The sequence below is a fragment of the Bombyx mandarina genome, chromosome 22, assembly GCF_030267445.1.
Source record: "Bombyx mandarina strain Sakado chromosome 22, ASM3026744v2".
Taxonomy (NCBI): Eukaryota; Metazoa; Arthropoda; class Insecta; order Lepidoptera; family Bombycidae; genus Bombyx; species Bombyx mandarina.
The window spans coordinates 16,159,595-16,164,409 of NC_143228.1; the positions used below are offsets into that span (position 1 = coordinate 16,159,595).

General features: G+C 38.3%; 1 non-coding gene across 1 annotated transcript; it reads right to left on the reverse strand.

The window, feature by feature from the left end:
* Positions 1–305: 305 nt before the first annotated feature.
* On the reverse strand, positions 306–420 carry LOC114240232 (U5 spliceosomal RNA). The gene has a single exon (XR_003624493.2). It is a non-coding gene; the product is annotated as a U5 spliceosomal RNA (small nuclear RNA).
* Between the last annotated feature and the right edge of the window lie 4,395 nt (positions 421–4,815).

Here is a 4,815-nt window from a genome sequence, read left to right on the forward strand (position 1 = left end):
ATGCAGCGGTGTTAGAGTCCCGCAGACGGGTGCCAATTTTTCTGGTGAAGAGTGTACTTGACAAGTGTTCACGGTTGGCTTCCGCACTATTCCGCAGTGTGGGAGTAACATCGTGTATTAGGGGTGGAAGGAGCATAGGGGCTTATGAAGAACTAATTCCCCACCCGACGATACCGCAATCGTACCGCCATCTCTCAGGAATCGTGCTGCGTTTCGTTTAGTCACCAAACTAACGACCATCTCCGATTTCGTTCAGCTACCAAGTAAACGAGAGTCTCCGAAACAGCCAACAATACAAGTTTATAAGCCACACCGAAGTATGGCGTCAAAAATATTACAGACTCATTTGAGTGTTCCCCTCCACGGAAATCTTTAGTAAAAGGCGAAAGATTTATACGTGTTGAAGGGAAACCAGAGATGTATGAAACGGGCAATCAAAATTATTTATAGTTGTTTGAGTCAAAAGTCGTTAGTGCGATTCAGCTTATGCGCGCAACGCCATCTATTGGTAACATTTTTGAACTCATTTTAACTTTTGCTTGAGCTCGACAATATATTATCCCGTTCTTATCGAAACCGTTGCTTGCGTCGAAGGATTTGGCGAGTAAACTAACCCTAAAAAAATAATAAAAATCAATCGCTAGAATGTAAATTTTCTTAAACTACTGCATATTAAACGTGTAGCTTTCTGAATCAGAATATTCGCTGGGTTAATTTGGTTAGAGCCAAATGTCTACCTACAGATCAGATTTTTATTTATTTATTTATGTACAAATATTAATAGCGCTGCTGATTTCCTTGAGAAATGTCTTGGAATAGACAGAACAGATATTATGGATAATTAAATACCTACTACATGTCGTGGCGTGCCACCTCTTTGACAGGACATAAGACCTACAACAACTAAACACAGATTAAGACAGACACTTGACAAGAATTCAAAAATAAAGAGAGAAATGGAACGAGATATTAAGTGTATAATCTATGGGAACGAGGGCGTACGTGACTAGCGGCAAGCTGGACTTCCTAAAAGACGGACACAAACCAGACGACAAGGAACGAATTGATCGTTCTCATATGAGTCGACTATTATCAAAGCCGGCAATGTAACTATAGGACAATTATTGGTAAATCAGAAAAACGAATTATTGACTTTGTATTCCATTGGCAGTCACAAAACTCTTCTGAACGACATCTTAGATAAATAACAGGTTAAGTATTAACCTTTATTTAATGCAGGTTTTGAACCGTATTCTTTGAAGGAGACGATTATATTCAAAACAATCTGTATTGACATATCAATAACATTTTTTTGTCCAAATACACAGATTGCCACCTTTGATAATAGACGACTCATATATACATAAAATAGACGACAAAAAAAAAAACCGACGATTCACTACACGTAGTAAAAATGTTAAAATCTCAATTCCAATACAAGAACGCATGCAATTACATTTACATCAGTGAGCCTGGTCTTCGGTCCCCTCATCCCTTTATTGTCCGTCACCCTTCGTAAGTCATAGCTCCACCTGTCCTGGTCTAAGCTGGAAGAGGCCTATAGCCAGTAAATCACGGCCGTGGGCTGGTAATGATGTTAAAAGCACATAATATGTGTATAGAGGTAGCTAATATACTTGACCATGAATGTACTGACATTTATACAAATAATAAATTTAAAATACTAAAGGAACACGACCCTTTTCGACCTTAGATTCAATCATCAAACGTTCTGTCTGTGGTTACAGGTACCACAACACGATTTCGTGACGCTCTTACCCACTGAGTTTCTCGCCAGATCTTCTCAGTGGGTCGCGATTCCGATCCGGTAGTAAAATCAGGAAGAAGTGCTCTTGCTACGGCAGATCTTAGCATAGTCTTTCAGGTCGAGCCCTGTGAGATCGCCTGTCATTTCGATAAAACCAGAATAGCCCCTCAAGGCTAATGGTAACTATGACGACGATGAAAACTTCTGTTAACTCTGTAGTATAGTGTAAAAATATATATGTAGCCACATATATATGTTGGAGGGTTTATCACGAAATACGATTAGCAAGCTTACACTCTGCCAACGCTCAATGGAGAGGAGCTTGATGAACGTGAAAAAGTCAGACCGACTGAGTAACCGTGTAATAAGAAGCAAAACAAAGGTAATAGATATATTATTATGGTGCAAAATTAGAAGGCTTAAATGGCGTTGGGCAGGGCATATGGTGAGAGGTAAAGATAAATGGAGCAAAATTGTGACACAATGGTATCCTAGAGAAAGCAAAAGGAAAAAAGGTAGACCGCAAAAAGATGGGATGACGATATAAGACAAGTTGGCAGGCGTCACATGGAACAGAGTGGCTCAAGAAAGACATGAGTGGAAAAGGTTGGAAGAGGCCTTTGTCGATTGGCAAACAGATCTGCAGAAAATAGGAAAAATCCAAATAATAGGCTAGATTAAGGTTTAAATAAAATTTAAGTTTTCTATACATTATATTTAGTCATATAATTGTAATATGGATCTGAATAAAAGGCTATTCAATTCAATTCAATTCAAATTTATATATGTACATATGTATATTCTTAATCCAAAAGAGTTTGCCTTCATGCACAACACTGATAGCTATTTGTCTCGACGTAGATTAGGGTAAGTATACGTTAGCGCCACGCACCTGAGCCAGCTCTTTCACGTAACGCGCCGTGACGACTCAAACTAGTATCTACTAGTAGTACTAAGTATGATGTGGCTATTCAATATCACGATACAAGAAATACTAGTCAATATTTTTGATGTTATCGAAACTGGTATTTTGATTATGGTGATTTCAGTTTTGAAATAACGGTTTCAACTTAAATACTTTTAGTTTTAGAATGAAGAAACAAGTGTGAAATATACGTAATGAATGAATATGCGTAATAAATGAATTTATGTACACGTAACAAGTCCAATGATTGCAGAGATACTTCTGGGCTCAGTGATCCGCCGGATTTTATTTAGAATTGTATCGAAATCTGCGAACTAGATTTGTCATTTGACAGTAATTTTTATAAAGTTATCTTTTGTGGAAAACAAAGTACCATTCGGTAAGGGGTACCTGGTTGGGTTGGAGCTGGCAGCATGGGAATCGACGCCACACTAAAAATAGAGATTTTCGTAGCGCACACGTCTTCCTTGGGGCAGAGCTTCCTTCTCATGTCCTGTTCATTCAGACGAACTTCCACCCCGAGAGCATGTGGTTGCCGTCTTTCGCTGACATTAACAATGCCAAGGGCACAGTCAATACAAATATAATATTTCTGACTACAATATTTACATATAACATAATAAATAAATAGTAATTTACATATAAATATTTACAATATTTACAGCACAATATTTCTGGGTAGGTATACCTAATATTTCTGGCTACCTTGTCAGATAATTCTAAATCTACGTACATCACTAGCCGACGCTGTCTCGTGTGTGTGCTGAACAGAATTTGATGTCGATCGCCCTGGGAAGGTCACCTGAGCCTCGCATGTCTGGTTGATTGAAAGAGGTTTTTTTTGTAACTGCTTCTTTTGAAATTTATCTAATAGAATGTCTAGAATAAGAGATTTTGCGTATCCTACATACATCCGCGTGTCGGTACAAAAGGGGTCAATATAAACCAAATCTATACCAAAAAATCTTAGTGTTCGAATGAGCTCTGAATGGACGCAGGTTAGTATCACAGTCCCCTCTGTTTCTATCCGTAGAATTCTGTTATTCATTCTAGTGTAAATAAGAGATCCATTTCATTCTTCCGTTTCCATTAGAAACGAACGAGTCAAGGAGCCGCTTCATAGTAAGTGGCTAGCGTTTCTAACAGACACTATTGTGCTTAGTGCGAGTATTTTAACTTTTCGACCGCGTAAAAGTTAACTCAAAATTGTGTGGTGCTATAAAAGCTTCCTTTCGTTTGCCGCAAGGAGCGCTGTTTTGCTCCATACAACTTTTACGCGATCGAGAGGTTAAAAAAGAAGAGAAGCTGTTCCAACTCCATACAAATTTGCGTTAACTTTTACGCGATCGAGTAGTTAAAAAACTCGCATTAAGAACATAACAGTGCATAAGACATAGTCAGGGTGCTGTCGACCGTCCACTGCTGTTCCAAGGTTTCATATAGCGGTGTCTGCGATTCCAGACCACGATAACCGAGCTCAATCGGTAATTTTAGCCAAAAAAAAAAAGGAAAATGTCTCAATAAACTCGCTCTTCATCAAAAGGGACACAATACCAAATCCTCGCCCGGATTAATTACAGTCGTTCATACATTAAGCAAACAGCGATTACAAGACAATTAAACCGTGAACAAAGCGCCATTGTATTGAGCGCTAAAACACGTACGCCGTATGTAACTTGAGTAATTAGCAACTCTCGCACAAGCGACTCTGCGAATGTGAACTCGCGGAGTGATTACAAACGAGAAACTTCGGGCTTGTGAATTTATTTTAAACGTTAACGGCTCTTAATGTTTTCTTAATTGATGCAAAGGTATCCGACGAGCTAATAGTAATAATAATTCTTTAATTTTTGCTGGTATCGTGACTTTCCTACTCTTTACACACAAAGCTGCGAATCCGTAAGATGGAATAGACTAGCAATAGAGACTAACCTGATTCCTTAAAGTAGATGGTAGCATTTACGTTGTATGAACTCCTCCGCTGGATGGTTCATCGATTTATCTTATAAAGTTAAAAATATGTAACAAATCCTTCATTGGTGTGAACTGCTTCATTTAAATAGATTTATTCCAGATACGGAACGCTGCCTAAGTTCTGTCTAATTTTATTTAATGAATTAGA